This window comes from Syngnathoides biaculeatus, chromosome 14, assembly GCF_019802595.1.
Source record: "Syngnathoides biaculeatus isolate LvHL_M chromosome 14, ASM1980259v1, whole genome shotgun sequence".
In the NCBI taxonomy this organism is placed as follows: Eukaryota; Metazoa; Chordata; class Actinopteri; order Syngnathiformes; family Syngnathidae; genus Syngnathoides; species Syngnathoides biaculeatus.
In genome coordinates this window covers 13,512,296-13,533,704 of record NC_084653.1, presented here as the reverse complement: position 1 = coordinate 13,533,704, position 21,409 = coordinate 13,512,296, and the positions used below count along the sequence as shown (strand labels likewise).

General features: G+C 38.7%; 1 protein-coding gene across 3 annotated transcripts in view; it reads left to right on the top strand.

The window, feature by feature from the left end:
- The window catches only part of LOC133511800 (plakophilin-4-like), a 97,883-nt gene that overhangs the window by 8,486 nt on the left and 67,988 nt on the right, over positions 1–21,409 (top strand). Inside the window, exon 2 of one of the 3 annotated variants that reach the window (XM_061840745.1) lies at positions 5,821–5,856. The exons of the other annotated variants lie outside the window; for them this stretch is intronic. The gene's annotated coding sequence lies outside the window, so the exon portion shown is untranslated. The remainder of the gene's footprint in view (positions 1–5,820; positions 5,857–21,409) is intronic. 3 annotated transcript variants of the gene reach the window in all.

Genomic DNA, 21,409 nt, shown 5'->3' with positions numbered 1-21,409 from the left:
TGTTCAGTAACTACGCTCATTTATCACACTCTAATCAGTTTTCCCCATTGAAATGAATGTTAATCCCATTAATCTGCTTCAGCATCGCCTCCACTAAGAAACATTTTGAAACTTTTTTTTGCTACCAGGGAGCAGTATAATGTCATTAAGACACAAACGAAGAAGACCACAGTAACTACTATAAGAGATTCAGTAAACTGCAGCATTACATTTAAGAATATATGTCTATGATTATTGTTTTATTGTCTGTCTACATGTGGTGATGGAATGCTTCTGTTGAAATATCAGTTTATTGTAGTGTTATAACTCCACAACATCGAGGCTACTTTCATTTGCCGTCTACGGCATTTTGTATTGCGTGTTAACATTAAGACAGCAGAATAAATGTTTTGAAGTCGTTTTGAACATGTTTAGCAAAATATGTCCCCTTCTAATGGCTCAACATGCAAGTTGTCCTTGGGGTTTTAGTTGTAGTTTTAGAGGTATAAGGATTCCACCTGACGCCATTGATATGTAAATAGCATCTTATCACACCAGCAAGCACCTACTCTTATACAGCCATCACTAGCTTCCATCTTGAAGTGTCAGTAGTTATGTGCAAAAGATAATTAGTTTGATAGTGTGTGTAATTTTTAATGAATTTTGCAGCTTGTATCGGCATCACTGACATGGTCATATATGATATTACAGATTAATGTAAAATGAAGGTGATATTGTGACCTTAAAAACTTTTTGCTGTACATGCTTAGTCAACTTGACAAAGAACCAATAACTGCTCTTCTTCGACACTCACTTATCACTGTCGTGGTATCTTGAAAGGCAAGCGCTGTCTCACAGGATTTGGATTCCAATTCCTCTTTTGGACTTTTGGTATCATGCGCAAACTTTCTGGCTCCCTTGTGTAACACCGATTAGGCGTTGTTGTTCTGGGTGCATCACACGACTAACCCAGATGACCATTACTGCACATGTGCGTCATCAGTAAGACACAGAAGATTACTACTGGGCTGTGCGTCACAGCCAGAAGCCAGACAACAGCGGAGCGGCAGCAGTATTCAGGCACTTTTGAAGGAAAAATACAGCTGTCAACTATTAACCATTAAATTCCTTTAGATTTTAAACATCAGCGTAATTATGAGAAGTCGACTAATCTTGGCAGCAAGGTTACAATGGTGTGATTATTGTAAGGGGGCTTTGGAAAAGAAGAAGAAGAAGAAGTCTTTTCCATTTCCCAAGTGTGAGTTTCGCTTGTTAAATGTCGAGACATTTAGAATATCGTTACAATACTGATTTACCTGAAAAGAAATGGTATTGGTGGTTGATAATGAATAAATACCATTGGCATGACATTTCAAGTGGCATTTAATATAAAATCACAAGCCTTTTGCACTTGAGTCAGACGTGCTGTTTCACATCAAAGCTTGCACTGTATTTGTTCCCACTCTCCATCAGAGTATCCGTTGTTTAAAAAAAAACCCGACAATGAGGCAACTACACAACTAGAGTGAGCAAACCTATATTTGGGGGAAAAAGTGTTTACATGTACAATGAATGGTTACTAATGTATGACAAGTCCGCTTAGTCAGTCCCTCCTTTTTTGTTTTTGAGTTGATGAGACCTCAAGTGCCCTCTCTTGTTTCTACAATTCCAAGCCTTCTTATTTGTGCTTGGATGCATTCATCCCCAGGTGATCACACACCGTATACAATTTCCTGTTGTAGCGGAAATGCTGGTAAATCATTTATCATTGAGCTGAAAGAGGGAGCTAATCTTTTGGCTACGGGGATGGGAAGATATATTGGGTAGGGAAAAAAGAATTGCGGGCTTATTGCAGGTTGGCAATGATGAATGTGATAGCTTCTCACACAAGACGTTCATAGCGCTCTGAGGAGCTGAGTTATTGGGACTGTGCATCACTTAAAATCACATGTACCTCTGCAGGACTGTGAAATTTCTATCGTTATGGAATAGGAATAGTCAACACATTTGAATAAAGGAGTTTCATTCATAATTTCACAAGATGGTTTTTAAGTGGCCATCTGGCATTAAAATTAAAGAGCTTAAAATTATTATCACATTTTAGGGTGTTATCCAACCATCCATTTTCAGTACTGCTTATCCTCACTAGGGCCGCGGGCTAGTCTTCGTGTGAGAGGCAAGATATACCCTGAACTGAATTCCCGGGCAAACAAACGTCATGTCGTGATAGTTTTTGGGGAAAACATCCATCCATCCATTTTCTGAGCCACTTATCCTCATGAGGATCACGGGAGTGCTGGAGCCCAGATGTGGTCTGGCAGGAGGCAGGGTACACCCTGAACAGGTTGCCAGACAATCGCAGGGGACATGAAGACAGACAACAGTTGCACTCACAATCAGACGTAGGGGCAATTTTTGAGTCTCCAATTAATGGATGTTTTTGGGTTGTGGGAGGAAACCAGAGTGCTCAAAGAAAGCCCACGCATGCACGAGAAAAACATGCAATGTGCACAAACTCCACACAGGTGGGGCCAGGATTTGAACCCAGGTACTCAGAACTGTGAGGCCAATGCTCTACAGCTGTGCCACATGGTGCTTCAAGAGCAGTGCATCACAGAAAAGTATTGTATTAACAATATAAAAAAATGGATTAACCCCAGTAATAAAAATATAGAATATAGCAGGATCATGAGACAAGAACTATGAGATAACATGGGATAATATTATCTGTATTTCGTGATGTTAATTTCTAGGAGCTCATCGTTTCTATGGCATGTTCATCCTGGGACTCACATTGTCTCAAGTGTAAAATAATCCATACATATACCTTTTGTTGCTTGGCGATCAGTCCAGACTAAGGATGACTTTTTTTTAGATAGAAGTATGAGTCCACTTTTCATGGGTGGTTCTGGTCCCAATTGACCGTGAAAAAATTTCATCTTGTACATGGCATTTGTTTAATTCGAATATAACTGACATTTTAACGTGCCACTGCATGTTTTGATAAGTCTTGCCACATACAGTTGAAGGAAAGGAGTTTGCATACACTGTGTAAAAACACATTTAATTTTTTGTCTCACTGTCTAAAGTCAAATCAGACTATACCTTTCCTGTTTCAGGTCAGTCAATATCACCAAAGTTATTTCATTTTGTAAATGCCACAATAACGAGAGAGAGTATTTCTTAGAGAATTTTACATTATTTTCCTTGAGGTAAAAAGTTTACAAACATTTCCTTAGTTTCGAGTAGCATTTCCTTTGAAGCGCAGGACTTGAATCAAACGTTTGGGGTAACCTTCCGCAAACTGCTGACAGTGCTCTGCTGGAATCCTGACCCATTCCCCTTGACAGAACTGGTGTAACTGAGTCGGTTTGTCAGTTGCCTTGTTCACACACGCCTTTTAAGATCTGCCCACAAATGTTCGATGCTATTCAGAGCAGGGCTTTGTGATGGCCACTCCAAGGCATTGACATTTTTATCCTTAATATACTTTTGAACGATTTTGGCAGCATTCATTGTCCATTTGGAAGACCCATTTGCCTCCAAGTTTTAGGTTCCTGGCTGATGTCTTATCCACATGCCAACATGGCCTGCTGCTGGTTTGTCATTTTAACTCTTTAGTGCGCCATTTGCCCCGAATGTTTTACAAATGATATTCTTAACACAAAATCCTAATAGTTCTAGCTGGTATGATCATGCTATCTTGTGAGAAAAAGACAAAACCCTCACCAAATGCCTTGCTTGTTCCAACACAACCCATAAAATTAAATGTGGATGGACTTGTACATACTGTACATTCTTTTGCAGGTTACAGTATTTAATTTTCTCATCTGCAGGTCTCTGTGAATTTGCTTGGCATTGATTCATAAACTGATGCCAAAAGAGTTGCCTGGAGGGCATGGCAAACCGACCTAGGAGTGTCGAGGCTTGACTAAATGTTGTACAGACTGACAGATAGCTCAAAAATTATACTAGGACTTTAACACTATGGCTTGTTTTCTTTACACCAGACCTTTTCTATTTTGTAGGTATTAGAATTACACTTATAACCACAACAGATTTTTAAAATACACCTTTGGTCACATATGTTCAATTTGTCAGTGTAGATGGGACAGGCATACATTAGTGAAATGATCTGTAAAAAATATCTTTCCTCGCCGAGTAAAACTTCTACATAAAAATTTAAGTTTTAAGAACCCCTCAATTTAGGAAAATGTTACTCTTACAATTAATGACCCAATAAGAAAATTCCCAAGGGCCCGTCTGGTGTCCAAACCCAAAGTTTTGGAAAACCTACCTTAATCATGCATTTTTGATCATCAGTTTGCACATCACATTCGTCTCATATTTGTAATATTATCTCTTCTCCAAAAGTCCTCCTCCACACACATCCTGTTTGTACAGTGTCTGTTTCCAAGAAAGCACTCGGATGTTAAATGTACTTTTCTAATGATATGAGACAGGATGAAGTGTGTCTTCATAGCTCAAATTCTGATTCTATTTAAAGGATTTACATCCAATAAGAATAATTTATGTCATCTGTCAAAGCGCATTACTCTTGGTAGCTTTTAAGATTTTCCTGGAAACCTATAGTGGTGAATAGTAAACTTAGTAAGCTTTTAATGACAGTTCTTTTGTTCTTCTGCACAGATTGTATGGACATCTGCTTGACCCTTTGTCCATTTCAAATAAACATTTTTTACCATCTCAGGGAATACAGTGGTGCCTTGAGATAGGAGTTTAATTTGTTTTGTCACCAAGCTTGCAATCCAAATCACTCATGTCTCAAATCATCTTTCCCTGTTGAAATACACGGAAATACCATTTATCTGTTCCAGCTCCCCAAAACAAACCGACAAATTTCTAATGAGCTTTTTTAAAATGGGAAAAGTACTTCATAAAAACATACAATAATTGCATACAGTAAATAGAAATAAAAATAACACATTTTTGTCAAATTTTGTATCAATTCAATGGCCATTGTCTTGCTGCCTGCGTTGGCCACTTGAGGCAAGCACAATACATACGGATGGTTATACTAAACATGGACATTTGTCTACCATATAGACATCTCAGCTCCTCTCAACTCGTCTCAATTCCTCACAGAAGGTAAATAATATACTACTACATTACCCTACGTCTCGTTATATTGAATGTCTAAATGTGTTGCTGCACTGTTTGTGTTAAAATATCAGTTGCTGAAAGGGTTACATACTGTATTTTCCGCACCATAAAGCGCAGTGTCAATTATGGAGTACCGTAATTTCTCGAGTGTAATGCGTCCTGAAGTATAATGCACACCCCCAAAGTTGACCCTTCTACCAATGAACAAGGCGCACCAGCAATTTCCTGCAATCCCTATGATCAAAATTTTGGGAATTATCTGGACTTCTATTTTGCTAAGTTTGTACTTTATTATTTGTACTTGTATTGTTTTTCCAAAAAAAAGTCTGTACAACAATCGTTAATAATAATCTTTGTGCATGTTCTGATGCAGTGTTAATATATATCTCAGGACAGGCCACAGGACATGCTTGTCCTGGTCCCTGTAATTGTTAGAACAAAATCCCTTAACCAACAAAAATAAATGCTCAACAATGGCATAACATTTTAGTAATACTGTTGATAAGACATATTACATTCCTAAATAAAGTATTTTGCACTCTTTAACTTAAACAGTTTTTTTCCATTATATATTTGTGCATAAAACATTTGTGCGCGGTGAAGTTTTCTAGATTCCTCCACTTCCGAATCATAGATTTATTGAGGTTGAATTATTTCACAGCTGCTCTATTACCATTTACAACCGCGTAACTGATTGCCACAAATGTTGTTTTGCAGCATACCGGTAGCATACCTACTGGAGGCACGGAGGAGGTAAGCCTACGTACTGTATGTATTACGTAATGTTCTCTGATTGGTTTACTGCTACCAGCGTGTGTAGTGTGCTTATTACGTCCCTGTGTCAGTGGAAAATGGTCCGACAACCATGCAAGGGTGCTTACCAAAGTCGGACAACAACATTTTACTGATTTTTAAACTTAATGCAGACATAAGGCGCATTGGATTAAAAGGCACACTTATTTGCCAGAAATAATGTATCTTTGTGCATCTACGTATGCCACTGAGGAATAGTGACAGAGTGTACAAATATATGCTCTTCTATTAGTACCAGGAAGTACCTACAGTAATTAATGTATTCACTATTTGCACACTTGTTGGTGAGATTTTTCTATTTGTAAAATATATGTTGCGGCTCCATAAAAGTTGGACATGACTGTGTTAGAGCATTGGCCTTACAGTTATGAGGACTGGTTCAAATCCCGACACCGCTTATGTGGAGTTTACATGTTCGTCCCATGCTTGTGTGGGTTTTCTTCGGGCACTCTGGTTTTCTCCCAAATCCCCAAAACGTGCATGGTAAGGTAATTGAAGACTAAATTGCCCGTAGGTGTGAATGTGAGCGCAAATGGTTGTTTGTTTCAGTGTGCCCTGTGATTGGACCCCGCCTCCTACCCGAAAATAGCTGGGATAGGCTCCAGCACCCCTGCGATCCTTGTAAGGATAAGAGGCTCAGAAGATGGATGTTCATTGCCATCATATGGTGCTCATATCTTGAGTTTGTGCTCATAAGTCCAAGAAAAACATCGGCCAAATGATGGATTTGTATTTTCAAGAATTTGGAAGTCGGGTCACTCGTATATCAAGGCAACTGTGGAGGCATATTGTGTGTGTAGCATTAGTTTGCAAAACCATGACTTCTGCAAAGTTATTGTGTGTGGGTGAGTGCTCTCGTTAATAGGTGGAGGTGGCCCAATGGAACCACTTGTAGCCACTCCATACCGACGCTGTTCTACACAGAAGAGCTACTATGTCCTGTCCTAATGAGGCTCAGGGTCGTTGTGTTTGTGGCTAATGACTGACATGTTCGTGCATGTGATTCATTCTGCTCTGGAAAAGAAGACATTTTCTCTGCTATCGGGTGTGTCCATGAAAAAGCCAAATATTTTCAGCTGAATGCACTAAAATGTTTCTTTCAACCTTAACTAAAATAACTTTTAGTTTTTAAACCATTTTTCAGGATTCTTATAGAGAAGATTTCAGTCTGTCACAGTAATGGGCATATTTAAGAATGTGTATGTGTGTAATATACATTATCGTGACTCAGCATCGGAGGAATTACTGTATATCTAATAAGGGCCCCTCTCACTGTATTCATGTCACGTCTCCCTAAACCTAATTATAGTTTAACTGATTTTTTTTTTTTTAAATCTATTTTTCCCATCGGATATAATCAGGGTCAAACTGTTCAACAGCATTTTAAGTAGCAGTTTGGAACTGTCATACAAGTGTAAAAAGTAACTTAATACAACGGTGCCTTCAGATTTAAGTGACCCGACTTAGTAGTTTCTCAAGACACGGGGCGTTGTCAAAATTGTGTCGAAATATGTTGGGTATCACCAAAGAAAATGCAAAATATCCGGAGAAAACTGTCCACATCAATGGGTTATTGTGAAATATTGATATTTATAAATGTGTATTTATCTTGAAAATGTTAATGGAATTCATTCATTGAGACTAAATGAAAAAATGCTAATCTCCTCATGAATTGTACTGGACCACGAAAATAACATTTATACACACTACATAAGGCTTATTACAGGTGGCACAGTGGAGTAATTGGTTAGCGCGTTGGCCTCCCAATTCTGAGGACCTGGGTTCAAATCCCAGCCCCACCTGTGTGGACTTTGCATGTTCTGCGGGGACTCTGGTTTCCTCCCACACCCAAAAACATGCATTAATTGGAGACTCTCACTTGCCCTTAGGTGTGATTGTGAGTGTGACTGTTGTCTGTCTCTATGTGCCCAGCGATTGGCTGGCAACCAGTTCAGGGTGTACCCCGCCTCCTGCCTGATGATAGCTGGGATAGGCTCCAATTTTCCCTCGACCCTTGCGAGTATAAGCGGCTCACAAAATGGATGAATATATGGCTTATGTTTAAGGCGTAAATGTTATATCTTTACATGGATTTATGCCTGAAGGTGTTGTAACTACGGAATAATGTTTGTTATTTAGCTCATTTTCCACTCTGGTATACCTTTTTTCAAATAAGGTGTGTACAGTTCTACACTCACAATTTACATTTTCGATTTATAATAAAAGATCTTTTAGAATAACCAGCAAGGATGTTGCGTTTGAAAACGAGCATGGATGGGTAAAACTAGCTCAAGAATGGAAAACCAAGTTTTTCAAAAAGACTACACTATTGGTGTTTTCTCAACATTTACCTTCTTTATGAATATTTGAGCACAAACTGTTTGAGAGGGATGGTGCAAGTAAAATTTTCAAGGAGGGTTGCTCAGGAGCAACTTCATTACAGTTAGATCCAGACATTTAACTATCATGATGAGTATTATTCGCATCAATTTCCCTGTGGTATTAGAGAAAACTGAGACATACACTGGTGCCTTGAGATACAAGTCTAATTTGTTCCCTAACCACACTCACAGCTAAAAACAGTCATGTCTCAATTCATCTTTTCCCAATGAAATGAATGGAAATACCAATAATCCGTTACAGCTTCCAAAGGAATAGCACACCATATTAATGCCCTTGATAAAAAAAATTTACAATAAAGACATTAAATCAGAATCGGATTTAATGGCAAAGTATGTAATAACACAAATCTCCAACACTACTTGCCGCCCTAGTACGACATTATGTTGAGTACGGAGAAGAAAAGAAACTGACAAGAACGAAAAGACATTCAATCAATTAATATTCCTTATATGAGTCACAGTTATGCAAAGATGCAGAGTCTTCTGAATTTAGAGCAGGTAGAGTGCATCAACGCCCCACATTATGTTAAGCCACAGATACAGATACAAAGGGGTCCTTACCCGTTTGCGGTTCACCGTTTTAGACCAGTTGCATTGACAATTGTGCAAATGGTGCAGTTTAAAGTGATCAATTGTTCGATACTCTCAGGTATGTATTACTAATACTCATTCTGTGTCCCTACAACGGCGCAAGGCAGAAAATAGTAGGTTCGCTGATCAAGAATTTAATACTGTAAATTAATGGCAAGGGGGGAAAAACTGTTTGATGGCCTGCTAGTTTTGATTGATTACAATTCAAAAAACTTGGTTTTTACCACAATTCCTGCATTAATTCAATGCCTTGTGTTGCTTATTCTGTTGTGCATAATTTGGCGATGTAGGGGCAGTGTAATTCAGACACACACAAGGAAGTGTTATGTCACGTTTGGTTTTTGAAGGCGATGAAATGGATGGGAAAAATGTGGATGACCCAAGTGCAAGGAAGCAGGGAGGCAAGACAGGAGAGCAGGAGTCTCAAAAAATAATATTAAATCCCCCCCAAAAGGCAAACAAGGAACATGGAAAAAGCAAACTAAACTAAGTCCCACAACTGATAACCAAAGTAACAAAGAAACACTCAAAAATAAACTTAAACTGGAAACAAAACATGACTAGTGACTAAGACTTGGGACAGACAGAGACAATGACTTCCGACAATGACAATAAACCAACAGGAACAGAAAGAAACCAGGGAATAAAATACAAACAGATAGACGAGACGAAAAACACCTGGACAAGAAATGAGTTGCTGGATAGAGCTGATTGATCAACACAAAGGAGAAGGTTGATGAGAAAGGTGGACACAAAAACTAGATGAGCACACAATACATGAAAAAACACGGGACACAGAAAAACAAAAAACAAAATTAAACACAACCGAAACCAAAACATAGACCATGACAAGTTGAATTCGATAAACTACAGTAGTAATCATTTTTGGGTCAGTATGAATAATATATGCATCTGAATAATGTTATATGGTCTTTATAGGTGTTGCTTCACCGTGCTTGTTCAAATATTTATGGGTTAAAAGGTTACAACACTAATGCTATTTGTTAGCTCATCTATGGCATTTTCCATTGTTTGTTGGCAAGGGGACTTTCCTTAGGCAAAGGCATGTGATTGTTTTGAATACATCGAGTGTAATTCTCCTTGGTTTATGTTTAGTTTAAGAGTAAAGTTGAACTGGGAGTGTCGTTAAGCAGCTTGAAAACACTTATTTGAAGCAAATTGTTGCCCATTTGTTGCTTGTGAATTTGAGCTGAGTTGCCACGATGCAGCGCTCATATCTCAATTTGGGTCCCTTATATTTGAAGGTACTAATGGTACAATATTTCTAAAGACAACTACTAAAACTATGAGATAGGGTTAGGGTTAGGGTTAATGTAGGGCCTATTTAATTAGTAACATGAACCTCTTGAGATAGATATTGTGCACAATGCTATCAACACAAATCCCAATGACCAGCATGAATTATTGGACCAGCTGCACAACACAGTAAACAAACACACACACACACACACATACTTGCACACACGAACCACAATAGCAGCCTGTTTGCACATTGTTATAGCCTCAGAGATATGGGATGAAAAGCCACATGACAGCAAGTTGCCTCTGACGTTTTTCTTTTCTTTTCTTTCTTTTTTTTTTTTTTTTTTTACAAATGTCTTCCAAAGTGCTGCAATCTGATTCTTAAAACCAGTGTTGTGAAATGAACAAAGTACAGTACACAACAATAAACATTTTGACAAAGTAATACCTCATCAATCAATAGTCAATAGGAATGATATTAGTATTTCTGTAAAGGCAAACATTTATTCAGCTTTGGTATTGGACCTTACATTAGAACTAGAAGCCAGGAAATTAAATGGTTTTGATGGAGGGAAAACAAGCAAGCACACTATGTTCCCATCCGAATAAACATGAACAAAGTGTTAACATCACAGACATGAAAGAGCACATTTGTAATGTAGCATGCTTTATTTAACAACGAACACAGAGGTGAGCACCGGTTTATGAATAACAAACAAAGTGGCCATAATCATCGGTTAACTAGTTAATTGTCAAGACTTTAGTTGATTGTGGGAAATATTTAATTTTTTTAGCATTTTAAGGCGAATGAGGCAAAATGGAGCACAATACATGCCTGCAACCCGCAGAGGCCCTGTTGAGCTAACATGACGTCAGCTGTGGAAAGTTGGAATTACATCCACGCATAACACCTTTAGCTATAGGTAAATATAGTCAAATGCTCTTCCTTAGTTTAAGTTTCATTAGCTCTACTCTTTCAAATTGGGAATTGGGATTACTGTATTTTGTAAAACCCAGAGTCAGGGTTTTGTCAAGTTTTCATCCAAGAAATATAATTTAGGAATTCCCACTTCAAAAAGGACCCTACAGGCATACATTATTTACTTTGAGTAAACTTTGTGTAATACTGTACTTTGTGTAAATATCTGGGTCATTCCATGTACAGTTGAACAGAGTAACTTCTCTTTTACCTTTCACATTTTTTTCAAATTTCAAAGGTATGGTTAGAGATTGAGGGGTAATAAAACATGAGAATACAAAACGTTTTTTGTCCAAAACCTTCATTAGTAAGTTCAAGGCTAAAAAAGTTGCATCTTATTAGAGATCCCTCTTGACTACACTCGCAAACTCTTTCACTTGTTCTTCATTTCTGGTGATACAAATTTTTATTCTTTTTATACCAAATCGGTGAAAAGGAAATTTAGCTATACTACTCCGAAAGCCTGGAATGAGCAACCAAAGGACCCTAAATTGACGGGGCTGGTTACGCTGGAGGAATTTAAAACTATTTCAAAGGGCTACGAAAGCATTTGTCTCAGAGAATGCAACTGTGTCTGATAACTTGCTGTAATCTGAACCTGTTGTGAATGTTCTCTTTTTACTCCTGTTTTAACGCTTCTTTTGCTGCTATGCTGAGGTAGGTTGCTTTTTTTAAAGAGGCTTTAATCTCAATTATTCTCATCTGATGATTAAAGGATTTGAATTTCCCTATTCATTGAAAGAAGTGAACTGTGGTGATGTATTGTAATGCACCGGTAAAAGAAAAAAGCACATGAATTGCTGATTTCCGAAGGACATGGTTATACATAATTGACCCCTCCGTACAGGGCACTTAACCACGCCTCCTGAAGTGACGTCACGCCACCTGCGCTGACGTAGGACAAACAGTAAAAATGGCAAATACAATACAATACAATACATTCTGAACTGAGACAGACTCCATGCTTCTGATTTCATTCAAATCATCGATATATTATAGATTCTAAATACAATACATTCTTAACTGAGAGAGACGCCATGCTTCTGATTTCATTCAATCATTCACACGTAGCGATGTTATGCTAGCGGAGAACGTCTCATTCATTTATACGAGACGTGTATTAAAAATCAAATTTAGGGCATATCTTCGTGCAAACACAGTCTGGTTAAGCTTCGGCCGCGAGCCAGCAAGAAATCGATACGTTTGTGCAGTCCAATCATCGCTAAATATCGCTCAACAAAGAATAAGTGTGTCAATCGTTCACACGTAGCGGTGTTATGCTAGCGGAGAACGTCTCATTCATTTATACGAGACGTGTATTAAAAATCAAATTTAGGGCATATCTTCATGCAAACACAGTCTGGTTAAGCTTCGGCTGCGAGCCAGCAAGAAATCAATATGTTTGTGCAGTCCGATCATCACTAAATATTGCTCAACAAAGAATAAGTGTGTCAATCGTTCACACGTAGCGGTGTTATGCTAGCGGAGAACGTCTCATTCATTTATACGAGACGTGTACTAAAAATCAAATTTAGGGCATATCTTCGTGCAAATGCAGTCTGGTTAAGCTTCGGTTGCAAGCCAGCAAGAAATCAATATGTTTGTGCAGTCCGATCATCGCTAAATATCGCTCAACAAAGAATAAGTGTGTCAATCGTTCACACGCAGCAGTGTTATGCTAGCGAAGAACTTCGAATTCATTTATACGAGACATGTATTGAAAATCAAATATAGGGCATACCTTCGTGCAAACATATGTGTTCCGGTTGATATTAGATGGATTTAGTTGATGATGCAGTCTTCCACAAAGTTTGATCCATTGAAAGCATTTTTCGTACTGGGTCTTCGGTTTTGGAAAGGGTACGAATCGAACTCCACCAACTAGCCTTTCAGGATACCTGTCGTCACTATTACAAAGTCCGTGACTACACCTCTTAACCATATTTTTTGTTAAATAACCCAAATACGCGATAAAACGCTAACTAAACCTATACTGGACCATGCAATGTTGTCTGAGAAAATGGCGGGAGCAAAAACAGGCTTTGGTTTATGCAGATCTCTGGCCTCTGATTGGTCAGTGACGCGGATTGCGCAATATCCACGGAGGGGTCAATTATCTACGACTTGAGGCAGCACAGTGAAGAAGTGGTTAGCTACCATGTCAACCTCACAGACTGGAGATCCAGGTTCAAAGTTATTATCGCTTGTGTCGGTTCTGTACACTTATTTTGGCTTCTTTCAACATCCCATAATCATGGTCCTTAGATTAATCAAAGACACAAAATTTGTCATATAAATTTGAGGGTGATTGGTTGTTTGTATGTACTTTGTGATTGAGGAATAAATTGAAACTCACAAAGATAGGGTTATAATCACGCAGTATTCTTTTTGTCTTATAGCTAGACTGTAATTTGGTTGAGCAAACATGCAGCCTGTTGTATGTTTCTCAGCCCCTTTGAGCTCCAAAAATCTGAGCAATCAGCATTTCAATCCCTTGCAAATGAGCCACTTAAAATCAGACTCATATGCATGACTGGTAATCATTCCTCGGCTTTTGTTTTTAATGTGGGTGTCCTGGTGTGCCTCAAAGATGAATTAGCCTACGGATGCCTGACAATACATCTTTTGCTTCAAGTGACATCAGTTTCTCTGGATCAAAAAGATTGGAAACACAGGAATAGAGCCATGCTTTGGATTTCAGATGCAACCTGTAAATGTCATCTCACCAAATCAGGATTAAGATGTGAACTACACAAAGCTGATTATGTTTTTTCCTCCTCTCTGTATGCAAAAATGTGACACCAACAAACTCACACTTCTGTCATTGCATCCAACATAAGATCCCATAGAAGTAAAATGTTTTGCGATACAAAATATATGACTGTAATGACCCCAGCAATGTTCTTGTTGAAAACAAAAGTAGATTTTTTGGTTCCACTCAAGTAGAATTCCTCACAAGTAGAAATCAAAAAGCAACCCAAGTATGTAAACTGTGATTTGTACTCGGCTGCATATCGAGGAATCCTTTTTTGCATTTTAAATTCTTAATTTAATAACTTCAACAATTACTAAAAATAAATTGAAGAAACATCTCTGCCTCAAAGCTTCGCAGTGATAATTTTCCCAAGAAACTAATGTTACTGCAGACCCGTGAACCATTTCTTGTTTAAATAAGTAGGTACAATGGCACCAACGCAGGAGGATAAAGTGTAGAATACATTACATCCAAAGGTCAGGAGAATTTCTCACTTACAGAATCACGTCATTAATCGCTGACGCAAGGCAACACAAACATCCATCTATTCTCTTAGCTGCTTAGCCTCACAATGGTCGTGGGTGTGTTGGAGTTTTTCCCAGCGCTCTTAGGGCAGGAGGTCGGGGTACACCCTGAACTGATTGCCAGCCAATCACAGGATATCCTCATGTTCACACCGAAAGGCAATTTAGAGTCTTTAGCTAACCTACCATGCATGCTTTTGTGATGTGGGAGGAGACTGGAGTACCCGGAGAAAACACACACAGGCACAAGGAAAACCTGCAAACTCCACAAGAGGCCAAGGCTCGATTTGAATACTCGTCCTCAGAACTGCGAGGTAGATGTGCTAACTAGTCGGCCACACTCTGTGCTGCCATAACTCGTTATTAAATGTTAAATTTTGTCACACGGTATTGTTCTGCAATGTTTTGCAGTAAATGAAGCACTTTACAACGCAAACAAGAGCTATTCTTTTAAAATGCTGTGTCAATAAAGGTCCTGAGAAGTATATATAGATTTTTACAGGTTTTTTTTTTAGGATATTGTCAAATTATTGTTCGCCTGTGCGGTTGCTAATATTAGAAATTCTTCTCCAGTGCTCTGTGTGGAAGGTGACATAAGCACAGGTGGACTTCAGAGGGACCAAAGACTGATAAATAATTTTTTTTTAATAGATCATGAAAAATGTAATTCATTCAATCTACTTTAAATGACTTTATCCAACTTCGTATTCAGGATTATTTTACACTTGTCCAACATTTACATTCTCTAACCTGCTCTTTCCCCTTCTACATTTTTAGTTCCATTTCATTCATGATACTTCTACTTCAGATTCTGTTAGAAAGGAGTTGTGTAAGAAATTCCAAGGCGTGGCAAAGTGTTGAGGTCACTAGAGTGGACCGCGTGTTGTGTTGTGTCGTGTCAGGGTGGGGTCAGTTTAAGTGTGTTTTTGGCTGACTGGGATTACAGCTTTTGTTTATGAAGACAAATCACTTCACCACATGTTTTTATAATGCGTAATCTGTTTGGTTTTGCTATTGCAGCGCTCCAAATAGGTTCCTATTACTGAGAGTAAAAGTCATTCTACTTAGTTTAGGAAACAACACCACAATCAGAATCATCTTTATTTACCAAGTATGTCAAAATCACACAGGGAATTGTCTCTGGTTGTTGGAGCCACCCTAGTACAACAACAGTCAATTGACAGAGAATATTTTTGAGACATAAAAACACAGTCACAGAGAAATAAAAGGTTACCTGAATTTTAAATACTTTTTTTTTCACATATATGGAAATGATACAGTGCTCTAGTAATTTAGAGCAGTTTGGAAATGATAGAACATAGAACATTATTTCAGTGACTATTGTCCAAATAGTGCATAGACTTCAACAAATCTATTCAGTTTTAAGTGACTAGAGGTGCGATAATCGGGAACTTTTTTAACTGTCCAGATGGTGCCGATAGTTCTCAAGCATGGGTGTCCAGCATTGGTCAGCCCAGATATGCAAGTAATGCAGAGTGTCGAGACAATTGGCCAAACAATCCACTCATCTATTTTCTGTAATGCCTACCCTAACTAGGGTCACAGATGTGATGGATCTTATTCACTCTCTCTTTAGGTGAGAAGCGGGTTATACCCTTAACTGTTTGCTAGGCAATCGCAGGGCACATATAAACAAACAACCATTCACATTCACATCTATAACCCCTCAATCAACCTACCAGTCTTCAGTTAACCTACCATGCATGTTTTTAAGATCTGAGAGGTAACAGGAGTACACAGAGAAAATCCAGAGGCACAGAGAAAACTTTTTCAGAACTGTGAGGAAAATGTGCTAAGCAGTCGTCCACTGTAAATTCCTTGTGTGTTACACACTTGGCCAATAAAGCTGATTCTGATTCGGATTTCCGATATGCAGCTATGAAATGCGTCGTGAATGACGTTGATGGAACACATGATTTAAATTGAACGTCAGTGGCCTTTTTACATCCTGCTCCTCATTCCATGATCTGTCTGCATCTTTCTTCACAAATATGACATACTTTCTACTACTTACCATCACACAAACCCTGTTTAAACAATACATGCACATTCTCTCTTCTCGTGTGAGTTGGATAGATTAATTCTTCTGTTAAAAAAAAATCCAAAGAAGGTAAAGACACACCTAGAGTTAATTCTTCTGGCCATTCGTTTAAGTCTCGTGGAACATTTCAAACTTTAAAGTTTTTTTAATCCATTTTTTTTTTTTTTTTTTTTACAGCCGTAGGGGGATTCAAATTTATGTGTTTGTCAGTAATCAAACACTACTGCGTCTTTGTTCTGACCAAAATTAGGTCATCTTTCACCCATAGGGAACTGTGTAGTCCTTAGGTATTAACCTAAATATATCCCATGAAAAAAATTCACAGACTGGGCTCCGCCTCACTCACCTACTTCTTAGTTTTTCAAACTCTACCAGACCTTGACAGCACAACTCTGCTATCCGGCAAGCAGGTCGATGGGGTTGTTTTGTTCCGTCACATTTGAAGAGAAACAGAAATGTTGAAGAGCCAGTCCGTTGTGTACTTTTACATTGCCAAACCTTGACAGCAGCATTGTCAGTTGAGACTCTCAAGGCTGTTTTGGACGCCTATCCTTGCAGTAACATGTTGATTATGGATTATGTATAATGGGGAATTTTAAAGGTAGGATCTGAAATCACAGCTTTTCTCTCGTCTATTTACATTACTCACAGGTTTTCTTCCTTTTTGGGTTTTTTTTTGGTGCTTCTGCTTCCTGTGGTCTGTACTTTTCTATTGGCATGGTTGGACTGCTAAGAATTGACAGATTATATCCACACAAAGCCAGTATTCCTCCACGAAAGGAAGAATATATATAGTTCTATTATGCTAGTGTGACCATTGCTCATCACTATGGTTGTTATGGTTTACGTGAAAGGTCCGAGAGTGCTTACCCCCTACTAAAGTGCCTGTATTAGCAGTCATTAGCCACCTTTTATGTTATTATTCTGTATAAAAGTTATTGGTGTTGCAGTGGTTCACTGGCCTGACTTCCATGAGAATGAGTGGAAGAGGTCGTCTGTCTCGATTAGACTTTACGCCGATTGTATTGGACTGATCAAAATGGGGTGATAACTGGGATTTTATGATGATCCGCTGATTGCCTTAAATGTCATGATTCACTGATGCGAGAAATGGCGTCATTGACATATTTTTACATAGTACTATTTATACAAATTTATATATTTTTATGTCTTTTTATGTAGTACTGTAAATAGGTGATGGGCAAAAAAGTTATTTCAAAACAGACGTCAGTGGTGAGGAACAGACAACTTCTGTGAGACAGACAACACATAATGCCCGGATCAAACTACAAAGCAAATTTACTCTTTCATGATTGCACTGTCAGACTACTGCTATAAAATTTGGTTATCCGATACCACCACATCCCGTGTTTTTCCGATCATTGGGCTATATCTTGTCAAGTCAAATTCGACCGGATATGCTGGAGGGACTATGTCTCTCCGCTTGCCTGGGAACGCCTCGGGAAACCCCCGCTAGAGATGGATAAAGTGGTTAGGGAGTGGGAAGTCTGGGTGTCCCTGCAAAGTTACTGCCTCTTGACCTGACTTTGGATAAGTGGTAAAAAAAAAAGATTGATGAATGGATAAACATTTCAGTGTATGTAATTTTCGACATTCTATGTTCTACGCTCGCATGTGGGAAAGAAGAGTAACAGTTGCCAATATGCTTTTCAGGTTTTCATTGAACACTGGGAAAAATGCAAAGAACATCAAGACTGTGAACAAACACATGCAGGAGCTACGGGTCCAAAATATGTATATATGTCTTTTTACTTATTTATGCAGGATTGTTTTTATAGAGCAATTGCTAAGCTTTGTTTGGCAATTTTTTAAACTGCTGTTTGGGTAATATTTGAATAAAAATTCCCCCAAGTAAAAAATCAATATGTAATTTTATGCTTTTCTGCCCTAAATTTTGAAACACTGCACTGCATACATAGAGGCATATTTTGAGCTTTTGAACAAATAATGTTATGTATAGAAGCACAAATGCTTGTGCTTAAAAACATACAGTAAATGCTGTTGTAACAACCCTACATATTGTCCACGAGCGTGGTCTCCGATTGTCCCGGGGGCCTTCAAAGAAACAGGAACCGTGAACTAGAAATGAAGGCGATGGATGGGGAGCCCCGACAGTTTACCGCACTCTTAAACATCTCATATTTCTATATGACCAGGCTAGTTGATGTTCTACCCCCACGTCCTCCTTTGGTGATAACGACACGGTGCCATGGAAGTGATGATTAGTGATTTATAATGTGTTGACACCAGACACAAGGAGAGCTTGTCGCCTCCGAGGCTCAGGAGCTGGGAGGCGTCATAAAATAGCATTCGCCGGTGGTAGTACCCAGAAAGCAGTGAGGTTGGGCAGCTGTTAAATGTAGTTGTCTGAGGTTTTTTTTTTTTAACAATACAGTGTTTTTCATCAAATTCATCTTAGAAAGTTGTATTCAGTGTTAAGACCGGAATAAGTCACAAAATATAGTCATTGGCTAACATTTGACAGCTCTGCACCAATCAGTGATTTAGCTATTATAGCTATTTAACCCTGCATGGCACACGTTTTAACTTCTGTTTTCAATCCACGTTTTTTTTGTAGCGAAGGAAATTGAGGAATAATGGATAGCCAAAGAAAGACCTCATTTTAAGTCGCATTTGCCAATGCGGTACGGAATATTTCGGACCCTGAGCTGCAGTCAACACTGCTTGCACAGACATTCACATGCAAATGGTAGACTTGCCAAATCACATCCCACATTGCATATATACATGACAGTACACTATGGACATATTTCTCCTACATTTAATGCTTAAACTTTTGTTACATCTGATTTTGTTTCAATATACTTCCAGTTTGTTTTTAAAAATGTGTCAATAAGTCTGCTTTTATTAGTTCAAGTCAAAGGTGAAAACTAACATACTTCCCCTGATAAATGGAAGAAGTTCACTGTTGAAGCCAAAGGTGGATGAATGCAGTCTACTGTTACAGGTTATAAAGCCGAAGCTTTTTCCTCCAGCTGCAGCGGTAACCTTTGTTTTACACTTCCCACTATGTGTTTTCCATCATTGTATGTCAGAGGAAGAGCACAGTCAAATTCCATGTTCCTGACTGCTTTCTTGAAATGTAAGCCTTTGTTGTGGATTTGAGTGCTGCAGCTGAACTGGTAAAGACCATGAGGGAGGGGAGGTAGTAGGGAGGTGTGCTGCAATGCAATGAATGAGTGGGGAAGGAATTTGGGAGGGTGCCTTGGAGTATCCTGTGTGGATACTTGATGGTCGTGTCTATCATTGGATGTCAGTGATGGCACATGACTCAAATTAGGTCAGGGACCTTGAAATGCTGCCTTGTTGACACACTTACCAAGGGTTCTTTTTCATCAAAATAACCACGGTATACCCAGTGTTTTTCATACAAATACTGTACTCCCTTTATCCCTCACTGAAAGCAAAATGTTTTATGTCTACACTGTAAACAAGCTAACCGTCTCACAAAGTGATTGTCAACCGGAGTTAAATTATGTCATATGTGTGGGGTGTAAGGGCTTGGTTGTTTGAAGTTACAGAAACACTTACATAGAGAGGATGTGACCCCTTAGGCCTTGAAAGTATGAAGTGTCTGCACCCGAATGAACTTAGTAAGGGTGCTTGAATATCTCGTTGTCTGCTCACCTGCAAGTTATCACAAAAAGTCAGGTACACAACAACACAATAAGATCACTAAATGGACTGCTATTATCGTAGACAGGTCTTCTATTTTGCAATACACAGTAACTCACTGATATCCAAGTTAAGTCAAAGTGGAATCCATACAGTAACACCTTCACTTCAATCATTGCAATATAGCTCCTTCTCTGAGCAGGAGAGAAGATGGGGAGGAGAGAAAAACGTGGCAGTGAAACAGGCCAAATTCCAGATATCAGGGAGTTAGGCAGGGCAAGAGACTATGTGTACTAGGTGTGGCGCGATCAAATGTGACTGTCAATATTTAAATATTTCTCAAGTGTTCGCAAGAGATAGAGACAGAGCTCTGCTATGAATTGTGAAAAAGTGATTTATGCCCCCCTCTATAAACATTTTTAATTCCCTGTGAATGCCACAAGATGGCACCAAAGCCCTATTTTTCCATTCAACAAGGTTCTGGCAGCATCTTTTGGCGTTGATAATAGGGCATTTTAAAAAGAGCACAATAACATCAAATCAGCGCTAGTCTTTAGGGGCTGAGTAAGGGTATATGAAATAATGAATACGTGAATTTGAAAGTAACAAACATATGGTGGTGGCATATTTAGTTTTGGTGTCGCTATTTACAGTTGTCTTAATTTTTTTCCATTATGGAAAACTAGTGAGACCAAAGCTTTCATAACATGTCAAGATACATGGTAGTGAATGAGTTAAGTCTCTGATGTTCAAAGTGTTGAGAACTGGCATTGCTCATGGTAAGACACTAAAACAATGACTGATTTTGGCCTTTGTTTGTGGGTGATGTCTCTATGAAATGTGAGAATAAATTAACAGAATGTTTAAATTGAATTGTTGGAATGTGTTCATTTTTGTCTGGTTGTTTGAGAATTTTTTTGTATCCGCACACCTGACATTTGTCAGCAGTGTGTGGATGTTTTGTCTGCAGTATATTGTACGTCTTGATGCATGATGTTGACTAGCCACTCCTAAATTGGCATCCTGCCTTCTTTAGTATTGTAAATCACTGTGGCCAAGCCTTGTGTAGAAAGCACAAATTTGGAATTTGTCTCTAAATCTTTTGTCGAAATAGCTTGGCGATGACAGCTGCAGTACATCTCTCTGGCAGTAAAAGTCCTTGTAAAATGTGTTTCCCCAAAGAAACACTTGCTTTTGTCTGCTTTGCCAAAGCGTCATTGTAGGTGCCCTCGGTTTGTGGCTCTGACAACAATTCCTAAT